Source organism: Stigmatopora argus, chromosome 3 (genome assembly GCF_051989625.1).
Source record: "Stigmatopora argus isolate UIUO_Sarg chromosome 3, RoL_Sarg_1.0, whole genome shotgun sequence".
Lineage (NCBI taxonomy): Eukaryota > Metazoa > Chordata > Actinopteri > Syngnathiformes > Syngnathidae > Stigmatopora > Stigmatopora argus.
The window spans coordinates 12,385,371-12,400,959 of NC_135389.1; the positions used below are offsets into that span (position 1 = coordinate 12,385,371).

The 15,589-nt window shown below is 38.4% G+C and overlaps 1 long non-coding RNA gene across 4 annotated transcripts in view; it reads left to right on the plus strand.

The window, feature by feature from the left end:
• Window positions 1-372: 372 nt before the first annotated feature.
• LOC144071648 (uncharacterized) overlaps window positions 373-15,589 on the plus strand; it is a 45,242-nt gene continuing 30,025 nt past the window's right edge. For 2 of the 4 annotated variants that reach the window (XR_013299691.1, XR_013299689.1), the window contains exons 1-3: window positions 1,140-1,174; window positions 3,142-3,238; window positions 6,270-6,407. This is a non-coding gene — a long non-coding RNA (uncharacterized LOC144071648). Of the gene's footprint in view, window positions 444-1,139; window positions 1,175-3,141; window positions 3,239-6,269; window positions 6,408-13,066; window positions 13,193-15,589 lie in introns of those variants that run through there. The other 2 variants (XR_013299690.1, XR_013299692.1) reach the window with 2 other exon arrangements.

Here is a 15,589-nt window from a genome sequence, read left to right on the forward strand (position 1 = left end):
AGGTTTCGATATGTCAGGTTAATTAAAAACAGTTACATCATAAAAAAGCAAGTTTTGAAAGGTGACATTTATTTCTATATATCAGAAAAGCTGTCAAGTAAAAGAACTGAATTCTGCCAGAAAAATCAGTTGAGATGAGAATACATTAGTTTGACCCCTTCAAATGAAAACCTATTTATCAACAATGTGTTGTAAGAACGATGAGTGGATCACCATGCCATTTTTCCAGCCAAGAATGTTGTCTATTCTCTGCCGTTGTTGTATATTTCAGCAGATCACCACGGACGGATGCACAATGGCACATTCACGCACAGTTAGTCAATAAAAGTTGCACTCAGTCATTCCTGACCCTATATTTACGCATGCGCACAGGTCAATCCATACCGCATTATCCGCGATAATGCACAGCAGACTTCAGTCTTTTTCCGTGGGATATTGAAAGGGTGAGCGCACTTTTATTTTGCTGCTAGAGTTTCCCATAAACGTTTTAGAGGATGCTTCTAAAAGTCAGCTACAATCGTCTGCATTGTGCTGGCACCAACAATGACTGCGGCGAGTGACCCCAACAGATGTGGAGTCCTTTGCAGTAATGTGATACAAAGGTTCTCTGCGGGCCAGCACCGACCAGCCTGCTGTATAGACAAAACGTCCATGTATTGCTGAATATAGCCAGGCAAAGTATTGACAAAGGACGTGTGGCTAAAACTTGCTGATTGTACTCTCAAACAGCAAATATGTATATTGAGTCACGTCAGATTCGGCAATGACAGTGCAACCTTATAAAAACATTGCAAGTGCTTGTGTCCTTTTAATTAAAAAAAGTAGTTTCTGGAAAAAGAACATTTTAGTATCTTCAAATAAATGTGGAGAGAAGTTTTTAATAAATTATTCATATTATTAAAATGTACAACATGTAAAACTACATATGAGAATTAAAATAATGTTCTCAACATAACAAGGATTGTTTTGAAAGATCATGAGGTTTTTGAGGATATTTTAGATAGGGTGTGTTAGGGATTGGCTTTATGTTTTTTTTCCCCCTTATGTGACTTGCCCATGTGATTGAACATTGAGTTCACCTGTTGTGTTGACCCAAGTGTTTCTGATTGCCTTGTCAACTCATGTCAGATCATTGTTATGCCCATGTCCGGTGATCCTGGTTTCTCCACGTCAGGTTTGATTTTTTAATCTGATTTCAAAGTCTCTGTTATTCTTTTGATAATCCTGCCATGGTGATTAAAGTTTTTGTTGGCTACACATTCACAACCCTGCTAAAACGTGAGAATGCCAACAATGGTTTCACTATATAAATATAACAGCTTGCAGTTTGTGTGAATGTATTTTTTTCAACTGAATTACTCTTATTGAATGCCATGCATGTACTCCTTTGACAAACAATGTCTTTTCTCCCAAAATCTAAATAAAAATAAAACAACTTGTTTTCTCCAAAATCTTACCTGCATTGTAATTGAAATAATACATATACTGACATAATGCATGCATTTTTGTCCACACCTGAAAAAAGTATTAAAAACATACACTCCTTTTGAAGCCTCTACTCAGAATACATGCAAAATATGCAATTATTTCACAATAATCCCCCATTAACGGAAACCGGTTACCATGGAAATCATGCAATAACTCTCAAATAAAATGTTTAACTGATTGACAACTATATTCTAGAGTTAGTTTTGGCTGATAATCAACTATAGAAATTGCTAGTCAAAAAGAGCGTGCGTGGCTGAATGTGGCCTTGGTTTGCCAGGACAAACTATAGCGGTAAGAGCACATCTGTTGACATCCTTCCGCCCATCTGTCTGTATGTCCCTGTGTGGGAGGCCTCAGTCACCCTGTGCATCCCCTGCGTCCAATCAGCACCATTGACCCACTCACAATGTGGCAGCACCTGGTGCCACATGACCACATATAATTGGAAAGGCTACTCTGTGTCTAACTACCAAACAGTAAATGGTACATTGTTAGCACAGGAATCGGACCTTTACAAAAGAATTGTTTACTGACAGCTACAAAAAGTTGTCTAAAACTACCTTTGCACTGTATAGCTAAGCCCTTCCACCGGATGTCAAATTGAACTGTTACCCTATGGTGAAACATGCGTAGTTTACTCTCAAGGGAATAAACTCTCACTTAAGAAATTTCCATTTCAAGGTCTGCATCTTAAAGTTATTTTTTAAGCGTCCTTCAGTAAGAAGAACCTTGATAAATTTCAAAACCAAACATGTCTTCCGTCAAGCATCTTCCTTGGACATTTCATATTTTACCTGCTAGTATTTCATTAAGTTAGAAGGATAAAACTACGTTTGATTAGCTAATTCTAATCAGATATCCAATATTGTTACATTTTTCAAAAGCACAATAATAATCAATCATTTGATTTGATGTCAATGGTATGGGTGAGCCGTAAGTTTCAGCATTCGTATTTATGTCTTGCACTGCATGAGGTTCTCTGCCAAAGCAGATTGAGAGCTCATCTAAAGTCACACAAAGTGAGTTTAACTTAATTTTAAAATAGACTCATGTCCAACTTTGTGTCAAGAGGCCGCTTAGTGAAGGCCATCTTCTTTCCCCTATTGCCACTGTTTTGTTCTTAACATGATTAATTATTACTTATTTTTTAATACGAGTTTTCCTATAAGCCCCAGCTATTTTAATCAAATTTTCTCTAGCAGATGCTATATGTTATGCTAAGTATTAGAAATGGCATTAGATTTTGCCTTCCTATTAAATATACTCTCTCTGACAACTTTGTGTGCCTTTATGATGGAGCGGCTGCTTGCTTTTTTGTTTCAATATTTTTTATTCAGACAATAAGTGGCTTAGCATTGAATTCCATTGCATACACACATGCACACCCATTCATCTGCCAAGTCACGGCTCAAACTTGCAGGGAATTTATGTACAAATAATTACTTTTTAATAGTCGCTAATGTGATTTCCTGCCAAAGAAATATTCAAATGTGTCCCAGGCAGTCCGGTATATTATCTGCCTGGAGCTGTGAAGCCGACGTAGGGGAGACAGCACGAGGAAGACAGATTATTGTTTGTGTTATGATAATAATTATGTCACCTCTGTCATCTGTATGGAGAAAATGGGAGATAATGTTTCTCCTTTTTTTTCAGTGGCTCCGTCTTGCTTTTTGGAGAACAACTTGAATTCTGTAAGGCAGAGCTTGAAATCCACTGCTGATTGTCAACAAAACTTTATGCATATCTGAAGGTGAGGACTTTTTAGTTCACTAATTTGAATAAACAAAACAACAACAACATTTAATATTGATTGATTTAGCCAAACTGAGCGTGTTGGCCTCACAGCTCTGGGGTCTTGGGTTCAAATCCAGGTCACATCCACCTGTATGGAGTTTGCATGTTCTCCCGGGCCTGCGTGGGTTTCCTCTGGGTACTGCGGTTTCCTCCCACATTCCAAAAACTTGCATGTTAGGCTGATTGATCACTCTAAATTGCCCCTCGATATGGGTGTGTGTCTGCATGGTTGTCCGTCTCCTTGTGTCCTGCGATTGGCTGGCCACCGATTAAGGGTGTCCCCCGCCTCTTGCCTGGAGTCAGCTGGGATAGGCTCCAGCACCCCCCACGACCCTAATGAGGATAAAGCGGCTCATAAAATGAGATGAGAGATTTAGCCAAACCGGTCCACGGTATTACAGTGGTCACAACAGTAGTGTAAATTTAAACCTTTAACCCCTTTATAGAGTAAGGTTTTGATTATTTTAAAAAAGGATTTATAATTTATTAATTCATTTTCCGTACCCCTTATCCACACAATCCATTCTGCCTGTTAACGAGTGAACTGAAAAATAGTTTTTTTAAATCACGAGCTTCCACATTTTATTTTTGAAACAAATGAATACCAACAAAATTGACAGCAAACTGCACTTCATTTTAGTCTTTGTTAATTATTTTCATCCATGACTGTAGATTAATTTTCAAATAAAATTCTTCTGTCTGGAAATCACAGCCATTTGATTTCCAACAATGGTTGAGGCATTGTAATTCATTTCCTGTGTCTCCCCTAAAGCCAATTCATTGGGACTCAATCTATGCCTAGTAAATAAAAGCATAGTACACACTTATAGTGGATGGAAAAATTTTCTAACGTTAAAGTCCTCTTGAGAAGTTTTCAATTTACAGCAATAGAAGGAAGCCATGCAAATAAGGACTTCAATTTGAAATTCTCCTTACAAAAAGGCCATCAAGTTACATAAATACAGTAAAAAAAAATACTACAGCACATCTTTCATGACTAGTTTTAACATTAGAAGCTGTATAATGCACAGCAGCATTTTGTTTTTAATACTCGTGCCTAATTTCTGGTCAGTTTGTCTTTCACAAAATCTTCATTGACAAAAATCAATCGTTGTTAAATATTTAGGGTGCAAGGTGTGTGCTTGTTAATGAATTGTGAAAGCCTGCTTAAACTAAACCTCAGGGGGTCAAAGTACCTGCTGTGTAGCTTTTGCTCTGAATGATTGTGTGTGTGTGTGTTTTAATTCCGTGTGTGTAGCACCAGCCAAATCGCTGCTGTCATTGACACACTAAAAATTACTGCATGTTGATGCGATAATATCGAGACGCTCTGGGTGCGAGAGAATTGAAGATGGGGTTTGAGATATGAGTTATTGACAAATAAGTAGGGGTGAAAATGACAATGGCTCACTTATTTTCAGCTCTCGTCTCCTTCCATTTTTCTGTCGCAGCACATCAAAACTGCAGGAGAGCGTGCCCGTGTGTCAAATGTGTGTCCACGTGCACGTGTGCGTACTTACAGGTGTGAAGGTGTATGACAAGTTGGTAATGGGAATGGCTTTGGGCCACACCACCTACCTGGAAACACACTATAGTATCTGCCTCAAGGGAACACACGCACACATGCGCACGCATACACGTTGTGTCTTATCACAATGGCAGCCTAGCCAAGAGGAGTCGGATCACTTACAGTCACGGATCAGCACACGGGCCGAGCACGCTCACATGCACGTATGTCGTGGCTGACTGTGATGTCAGCGGCTCACTAAAGATGATCCCTTCAAATCTTCCTCTGACCTCACTGATGCTATCGACATAGTATATGAGGCCCCTTCTGGCCCCTAGATGGAAAAACTGTATCCTCTCCTAGTTTACCATGAAAATACAAACATTCGAGCATTTCAATACAAGTCAGTTTACAAATTTATTTGGCATATGGCAAGTGCATTTTCTTTCTTTTGTTATTTTACTAAACCATTTTTTAAACCAAATCCGATGGAAAAATTGTCAACTGATTGACATTCACTGTGATTGATTTACTATAGCCATACATATCTTTGCGTATGATCAAAAAGGAATTAGTAATTGTGAAGTGAAATCGCCCAAGGCTTTTGGTAGACAATAACACACAAAAAAGTCAAGAATATTTTTGCCCAACATATTTAATTTTGCACCACAATGACAAATCCCTGTGTTGAAAAGTACGAGATGACCTCTAACCACTTCTGCTCCCTTAATTTCATATTTGTGTGGTTGTTGTTTTTTCCCCACCCATTTGTCTTTATCCCTTTTTTTATTTTTTATATCATACTTTCATCTCTTTTTACTACCTCATGCTAATGACTCATGCTGCAGTGGTGATGGGAAGCCCCTGGCGCGCACACACATATTGCATGCATTCATCACTGCCACAACCCAAATTCTACTTTGTAATATAGGCACACATGTATTGGCAGCCTTTGGTCATGCATGTTTGAAATCAAGGCAGATCATGTATTACTGTCTTTGTGGTAAGAAGGACTAATGGCATTTCTGTGCAAAATTTAGTTAGGGCTTTCAAATCAGCACTGCGTTGTCTCAGCTGACTAGTTGACCAGACGGGAAAGTGCGAAAAGAGATGTTCAATATTGAAGACTTTCTGATGGATGATGGTGTTGGCTGAGGACTGCCTGCAGGGATTAAACATGATGTAACTTTTCGGATCCCTCCCCGAACGAAGCTTTTCCACATTGTTCTTTTTGTGTTTGTCTCTGTGCTCTCTGGGAATAGAGGGTAAACACAAAACTCTTTTTGCTGCTAAATGTACATAAAAACAAGTCTTGTTTTAACTGATAATTGATGCCGAAGTCGCTTTGGCGATCTACAACCTAATTACACGGAGTCAATTAATTACCTCCCCTGTATTTGGCCAGGAGATGGCCCTGATTCTTCTTGTTCCCCTTGGCCAAAATCAATAGATACAACAACTGTTTCTTTCTTTCTCTCAGTTTCAAGCATCCTGGGAGTTCATTTGTTGTCGAAAAAGTGCTTGGATGAGAAGGAGATGATAATGTATCCTCTGAGGATATACGCAGCGAAAGGCCTCTAACTGCAGCAGCTTTAAACGTGACTGACTGTTCAATGAAGTAAGTGATCACCAGTTTTAAAGCCTCCTCTTTGTCCACCGCAACTCACATTCACATTTCAGTCACTTGGTCAAATTGAACGTTGCCTTTAATATTCAAGTTAATATAAGTTACTATATACACTGACTCAGAAAGAAGTATGTATCACCCATTTCACTGTAGGTAAAGTTTATACATTCCAGTGGCCATTGTGAGTTTAATGGAAGAATACTCACACATTTAATTCATTTGCTGCCATTGGCATTTATTCAAAGTCCTCTCAGTTAAAAATCAAAATTGGCAGGGGTTTGTAACCATGTTGAGGGGGTCACAAAGTTTGGTGACCCAACACAATGCAAATTCCATTCTCCAGACCAGAGCTACAGTCTTTGGCATCGGCAGCCAAGGACAGGTCAAAACTAATCAAGTCAGAGTGAGGACATGGAATATGATTACAGTATCCATCTCTCAAACAATATTTTCTTATTAAAAGTTTAGACAAGTGGAATAGGGCTAAAAAAAGCACACGTGCAGGGTGCACGTTAATTGTTTATCCATCATAAGTCCTTCAAAATCGCGGGCAAAGCAAGAACATTTCAATCATCTCATCTAATGATGTTTAAAATCACGTTTTGTCATCCGTCCCGGCATGCAAGGTAAATGTTGAAACCAATTGCTCTACATTGACATGTGACGCCATCACAGAAGGTGCAAAGCAAATATGTGGCTGACAAATCAGCCTGATAGGTTAAGACACCACCTGCACGCAGCTGCTCTTCACAGAATTTACTCACAAAGGAACATTTCGACGCGCACGTGCTTGCTACTGTGCAGCAAATGTGATTTCTGCGGTAAACTTGGGCAGTCTGCAGGGTCTGCAGTCAATTATAAACACATTAGGTTTTGTTTCCTATAATGTACAACGACAGAATTACCTGTAATAACGCAGTCTCACACATCTCCTCCACAAATTCACTCTTATTGGTTACATCAATAGGTAGGCCTTTTCGAACTGCTTACATATTTCAACGTATTTCTGAGGTAACTGACTATTTCGTTACATTACCTTCAAAATATCTCGTGTTCAATCATAATTCCATGCGTCACACAATAATTCCCATATTGTGCTCACTAAAGAATTGAAGTAAACCTCTTCAATTTTTTTATTTTGATTTGAATCTTCCTGACTCATGTTAGTTTAATATTGTGAACTTCTTAACTAATTGACTGGAAATAACTTGCATAATGTGGTTTGTGGGCCATACAAAATGCTGAATTTAAATGAAATACTGAACTAACTGAAATCATTTTGTATTTGAAATGTTGAGTTGAAACTACTTTCGTAAAGTCCAAAGTGCTTTAACTTATTTTATTTTCGTTTTCCATAAAAACTCAAACATTCAATTGGTGGACTTAAAATTTAAACCCCCACTCACACATAATCACTGCACATAAAGAGCATTTGTCATAATACATAGGGGTAAACAAACTTTTTGATCCAAATAAAGACTGACTTTGCAATCGAGAACCTCACAGTTAAGTAAGAAAATTCTACTCGTAGAAGAGCTCTCATAAAAAAATAAAAAATAAAAAAATCACAGGCATGCGTTTTCAATTCCCAGCAGTCGTGTTGCCTTTAATGCTACAAAAGTATCAGCGAGGCGAATGAAATGAAACTGTAACTGACAGATGAGCTGAAAAGAAAAGAATATCTTTGTAATACTTTGCACTTTGATCCATAAAAACACAGGGGTATGGCATCAAGAGGTGTGTGTATTTGCGGCAGGCATTGCCCACATATTTATTTACTGGCATACTGGGAAAAGCTTATTTTTGATTGACACAATCTTATGAATATCTTTTTAAATGAGGGACATTTTTACTGACTGGACTAATGACAGCTAAGTTTTGATACACTGTTTGAAGAATAAAGTATAATGGTCATCTAATATATAGTAGAAAAGCATGGTTTGAGTTCCGCACAACTCTTTGGCGTTCATCATTTGTCTGTCATTTTCAATGAAAACAGCCCTTCTTCACTTGAGGAGGGAGGAAACAGGTTGGCGAAATATTGTATGTTGAGGGATAAAGAGGGGGACATATTTGAGGAGAAAAGAGATACTTTACATTCCAAGCTCGATACCTTTCAAGGCTGTAAACCTTTGTGCATGAAATTTGTGTTACCGGGATGTAATACAAAGGCCCAAACATATGTGACTTGGCATTGTAAAATCCAAAGTCCTATTGAGCGTGTGACACAAAAGGCCATGTTTACCATGCCAACACTTTTGTGATTTAAAGAGTGGGAGATAAAATATGCTACAATTCTGGAATGACCCATTAATACTTAATAATGTATTTTTAACAAATCAGAGACACAGTCTGTTTTCTTTCCGAGAAAAGGAATGTGTGCGAAATACACAACGTCGTCAACACTCGAAACACAAATTTTACAAAGACACATGCAAACATTTTAATCGGCTTCATTGATGCGCATGGCAGAGAAATGTCTTTTTCGTCAATACTCATTCTTTATCTGACTCAAAGAATGGATGGTGACCTTTACCCTGCTGAAGGCGGGACATCATTCATGATCTTCAACCATAACAAGCCATTCGGTACCACGCCTTGACGACTCTTTTACAAAAGTGAAAGGCGAACAATACAAAAGAATGTCGGATAGAAAACGCACACGAAGCTCATAATGGGAAACAACTTTTGATAATGCTGAGACAATAGTGTTTATCAACACTAAAAGGGAGGATGGTGCGAAAAATGAGAGGACAACAAATGGGGTGACAGACAAGCATTGAAAGATAGAAAGCAACAGAGAGAGAGAGAGCCATGCTAAAGGGAATAACTGAGTGACGCTCATTAAAACTGATTATTAAAGCAGCAATGCTGAAGAGCGGCATTCATGCATAGACGCAGCATCCCCAATGTGTCTCCTTCCAAGTGTGTGTGTGCAGTCTTGTGCATCAAGTTTGTGTGTGCAGTTGTTGTTGCCATCAGGGCTGTAGTATTACACATGCAGATAAAAGGAACTGTTGCTCATAAAACAAATATTTATCTTTTTTTGCATAAAGTTTGCCAAAGCCTAAGTGACAAATGTCATTTTAGATTTTAGGCACGTGCTGTTAGAACATTGGTAGACAAATGACTTGAAATAGTAAAAGTATGTGATCATAATTAATTGCATGACCTGGTAACGGCTCCAGCTTCCCCCGCGACCCTTGCGAGGATAAGCGGTTCAGAAAATGAATGAATATTTCCCTCAAAATGCTGTTGATTCTTTTGTGACAGCTTTTATTTTTGTGAATGATTGAATTATAATTCAGCCTTGGAAAAAATTATTTGATCCTTTTGATGTGCAATATCTATATTTTTTTTAACTCTCCCTTGGGAATTATTTAAGTAAATGACTGCCATTGACATTTGTTTATTTGCCCCTGCCAGTCAAAATTGATTGCAACAGGCTTCATCACATGGTTTTACTGGAGGCATTGCTGTTGTTGTGTGTGAGTTGAGGGAATACTTGTTTAGTTTTTGTTGTTGTTGTTGTTGTATATATTGGTTTGAAAGTGTGAGACATGGACTGAAATGGTAGCTGCCGCGGGGTGTTGTTTCTAGCATGAAGAATACAACAACAGTATTGTGCGACATGCTCTTGCCTTTGGCAAAGCCTAAAGATGTGAACTTCATTTTTTTCTGTTCCGCTCAAACAAATGTCAAATCATGGTAGGCCTCAATAAATTACCGCAAACGCACACAGTTTAAAGTAGTACGCAATCCCATTTATTTCATGTCTATGTTTACAATGCATGGATGACCCCCTCGCGAGCGGAAAAATTGTCAGGGTGTCTCATCGTAGTTCACCAACTCAAATGGATCATTAGTATGTGATGTCTGTTCTTAGGATATTAACAGGCAACGAACAGGACAGCCATTTATCCATCAAGATCATAATCTCAGGTTTTATGTACATAATCTCTCTGCATTTATCCTTCATGGTTTCTCCCCATCTTTCATCTTGCAATTGACCCCTCACGCATCCCTTTGACTTTCCTCTGATGGCGGTTAACTCGTTCAAGCGCTCGCGGCGCACGCCAACTTGATGGGAAGCTTACTGTGTTTGCTGTTACCTAATTGCTTCAGACGGTGTAAGAGAACAAAACGCTCTTTTGAAATGAACGACGGGGGGAAAAATTAAAGAAATGTTTTAAAAATAGATCTTAGACATCAAGTTAAGAATACAAGCAGTTATAATAGTGCCAAACATGTCTTTTCTACTCTTTGTATAGAAGAGCCAGCGTACTTGTGTATTTACGTAAATTCCTTTTCCTTGTTAGCACTTAGTACTCACGTCGCCGCTCTGATTTATCCAATGATTGATGTGCTGCAGTAAAAAGATCATTTTGCCAGGAGCGGTTCAATTCAAGATGGGAAGTAGAGGGCTTTTAAAACTATTATTCACTTATATCACCTGGAAATGAACGGGGAACTTTTTGTCAACATATGTCCTCTCATGCGCGCTAGTTATATTGATAAAATATAGGATAGATAAATGTTACACAATGACAGCACGTCAACGTTTGCTTGACATTTGAATGATCTCTATATTTTGCTAAAGTAGAATGTCAGCAGTTTATTGTTTGTTTGTTTTTCCCTGGGTCAATTAACGAAAATGAATGTGTTGCAATAAACAGTCAAATAAGAGTTGGCAGAGGAAAATCGGTATCACATTTGTCAACATTTGTGGAAATTTATGTAGTACATTTTCCATAGCGCCTAAGGGTTGTGGGTTATTCTATCCCAAATGACTTTGGGTGAAAGGAAGACTACACTCTAGACTGGTCGTCAGTATACATATACTATGTGTGTGTTTGTCAAGAAAATAGCGTCATCAGTGTGGCACATTTTCTGGATGGCATCTCTTTAAACTTAAAAAAGCACAATAGCTTTTTTGTATGGGCAAAGAAATCGAAAACAAGAATGTCATGCTTTGACCTGCTAACACACACACACACACACAAGGACTATCTTTTTCCCCCCTCGTCCATCCCCATTTCTCTGCCCAAAAGGTTAGTAAATGTCAGCTGGGAGTTGTCATCATCTTCAATGCCGTCATCTCTCTTCATAGAAACACTCTGTCCACTTATAGCAGCGTTTTTGTGTGTATGTGTGTGTATTTTGTGTGTGACAAGTTAAAGGAAATGATAATAAGTGATCAGAATGTACAGCATACTAAAAATGAGCAATTAACAAATTCAACACTTAGTGCACTAAAAAAAGTGGGCATCTTTATTTTGCCTTGGAAAGCTAATACAAAATTGGAAGGGAACAAATTCGGTGCAGCATCCTGTGTGTTGTCCGATAACACAAAGCGCACACATACACACGTTACTGTGCTGCGTCTTCACTATATTTTATGGCTAATAGAAGAAGCAAGCCTTTGTGGCGATGACAAATCCCCACACCTCGACACTTTTACGAGTCCTAAAGAGCCCCTTGACAAACGACCGTGCTGTTACCCTAATATTCTAATGTTGTGTGTTATTGTAATGGCGTGTGTGTATACAAATGACTCTTTTCGAGCTGTTGGCTATCACCTAACTATTACAACAATAAAAAAAAGCTTTAGCACTGCCAATAAAACAGGGAGGGATGGCAGTGAATGATCATGTTTCACTGCTGTCCCTGCCAGTTGAAATGGACTCTATTGCCATCAATACCAGGCAATGAGTTTATGACAATTGCTGTAATGGCACTTATTTTTGTTTCCCATTCGTTATTATTATCATTTTTGTTATTGTATAGTTATTCAACTCTGCGCAAAATACACTTAAAATCCAGTTTCTCTGTCTTTTGTCACTATCGATTCATGAAGAAAACATGTTTGGTTGTAGTTTAGTTTATTATATATTTCAAGCCCTAGTTGTAGTTGTACGTAGAAATGTTGTACACAAGCTCTTCTTTTCAGCCGCAACATTTTCAATGCGGCGGATCAGTGCCCAATCTGTATTCATAAAGATTTTGTCTAGCCTTTCAAAGAGCTTCTAACTTAAGCTAAGCTTCCCTAGGTTGGATTCTTGGCTTACTAGTGATTCCAGAACATTCTCAGAGAACAGTAAGTAAGAATAAGATAGAAACTCCTAGCTTAGTGAGGAAGCGAGGTTGACTCTGTAGCTAGGTGTGAGTCATCATTCCAAAAGCGGTGAATGGATGATCCTAAAAGCCTGATTAAAACAAAACTCTTGCAGATGAAAAGCAATTAAAGATGGACCCTCTGGTATTCTTACAATGTAATTGAAAAAAAAGGTGTACTTATAAATAACAATGTAAACAAATTCTGCCCTATTAGTTTTATTATGCATACGTACAATGTACAATCATGCGATTTGCAGACGATTGTACAACTTTCGTGAAGGTCTTTTCCTTTTTGCAACATAGAATTTGCAACCATGGTCATTGGTTACACTCAGGAAAAGGTGCACTTTGGATCTTATAATAGTTTCAGACATGTTGTGAAAAGATAGTTAGGCTCTAATGGGATTCATCTTTACAAGTTGCGCAAGCGTGGTCAGTGGTTACAATCAGAAAAAGGTGTAGTTGGGATGTTATGATAGTTTCAGACATGATCTGAAAACATAGTTAGACTCTAATGTGATTAATCTTTACAGGTTCACAGCTTTAAGACCCAACATCCCACACGTTCCAACGTCATTTTGTAAGTCTTAAAGGAGTCTCACGTCTCACACCTTTTCCTTGCTCTTCTCACTCTAATCCCCTAATGGCCACGTGCTGTTATTTCCCCCGAGGCCCGACGAGCCAGGCTGTTGCGGGAATGCATTAAATTCAAGAGTTGTTGACGCACGCTTAACAGAAAGCAATAACCTGAGCAGGGTCATTTTTCCCCCTTTCCTTTCATTTTCTGAGGGAGGAACTGAATTGCCTTTCAGAGAGTGCATGATTATGTTGCGTTTAGCATGGGAATTATGAGATCCAGGCGCACCTCCACAAGATTAAAACCTGTCGACAGGGAGCGGAAATAAGGGTCGAATGGGAGAAAGAGAAGCGCTGAGAGTGATGAGCGCCACATGTATCTTTACTGTTTTAATAATACCGTACCTTTTGTAGGGGTTGACAGCGATTATTCCAAATGTCAATGCTGTAGCCTGCAGCCCAAACAATGACCCCTGGCTATTTGAAAGAAAACAGGAGAAGGCTTACCGACATTTAGACTCCTAAGTCTCAAGTGTACACTTGTGAGCATATGTTCTATAATAACCAGAGTGCTTCCTTCCCTGGCCACCTGTTAAAAAAACCTCTGCCAGATCTGAAGGTGCCGGCCACTGCTCGAAGATATACAGTGATAACTGGGAAAGTAAAACACGAGTTGACTCAGTCATCTGGTTTCTTTACAGTCTGTACAGGAAGGAAATCTCTCTTGTCTGTTCTTGGAGGCTGAGGTTCGATAATGTTTGAGTGCCAATAACAACAAAACTTAAATCAGAACTCACACTGACTTTCTTGTCAAACATCTTGTTTAAAGGGACATAGAAAACCATTGTCAATTTTGTCAAACTCCTCTATGTCACGAGCCACATCATAGTTAGGGTTTCTTTGGGAAGGGCTGCTGCGACCAATCATTTAATTGACAACTAATTAATAATAAAATGAACTATTTAGTTTATCAGTTTTGAATTTTGTCAGCGCTTTGTTTACTCGGTTGATCCAAATATGGTCCGTATCTTCATTTATTTTCCTAAATTTCAAAATTCAGTAAGCAATTTTTTACAATTGAACACTCTAAATTGGCTGTATATATGAGTGTGAGCATGAATGGTTGTCTGTCTCCTCGTGCACTGCAATTGGCTGGCCGCCAATTCAGGGTGTCCCCCGCCAAAGTCAGCTGGGATAGGCTCCAGCACCCCCTGCGGCCCTTGTGAGGATAAGCGGTTCCGAAAATGAATGAATGCTGCTTTGATTTGCATGAACCCAAATGAGACAAGTGTTACCAAGCCAGCAGCACACGTCCGGTCATTCAGCAGGTATCGTCACTTTGTTACCCTAGCAACAGGCGGCAATCAATGTGTAATGTGTTTTTCTTGTTTATCGGGGGAAGGGAAGGGCGGACGCTCTCTGCAATTTGAGCACCTCCAATTACACCTAAAAAGGACTCACAGTCTGCCTGAAAACAAGCGGGCGCTGTGGAGACATCAGTACCGGAGCAATTAAGGGTGCTTGTTTTGGCGTGAACAGGCATGGAACCGTGTATGCACGCAGGCAACTTCTTTTTCCACCTGTAAAGTGGAAGTATTTGAACTTTTACTTGTGAAAAAAGTTTCTGCACTTAGTTTCATTAAAAAGAATTGGCTTTTGTCGAGTCAACGATAATGACAAAGCCTATGTCCAATTATTATTATTATTATTATTGAAGAATACTGTCAAAACAATTGTAAAAGAAAAAAAATAGAGAGAACCAAACGAATACAGGAACCTGGATGAATGGCAACCATGAAGCATCATCCGCAATGGCAAAACATTGGAGAAGCAAGATATTATAATTGAGCCTTACTTAAGACAAAAATAAATAGGTTATAAATAAATAAATAAGCGTGTTGCATTTTATTTACTTTTATATATATATATATATATATATATATATATATATATATATATATTACCATTTTTAAAAAGGTCATTTGCTTTTCATGTATTTTTGTTTTATTAAAATTCGCTTTAAGATTAAAAGCAATATAGGTTCAATCTATTTTAATCATAAGGATCTGGCAGTCAAGTGTTAATCATTAAAAGTTTTTTTCGGGCTTTGCTAATTAGAATATTTTAGTTTAATTAGAAAAAATCAAATACTATCATTTTAATTGCAATCTATTTTCATTGCATTTTGCTATTCGTGCAGTATGATGTTTCGTATAACCTAAAAGCCTAAAAGCGTTGCCAATTCTGAGGTTTTTCCACTTAATTGAATACCACCCATGTTGTAATTCTAGACATTTATTTTCCCTCTTCCACCTTATATAGTGTTTGCCAGCCAATCGCAGGGCACCAAAATGCAACTAGTGACAAACAGCAATGCAGCAAAATATGTGGAGTATAATACCAGGTCAAATTGAATCTTCCCTCATCATTCACACAAATAGTCACATCTCCCACACAATAATTACACAAGCTGCTCAAGC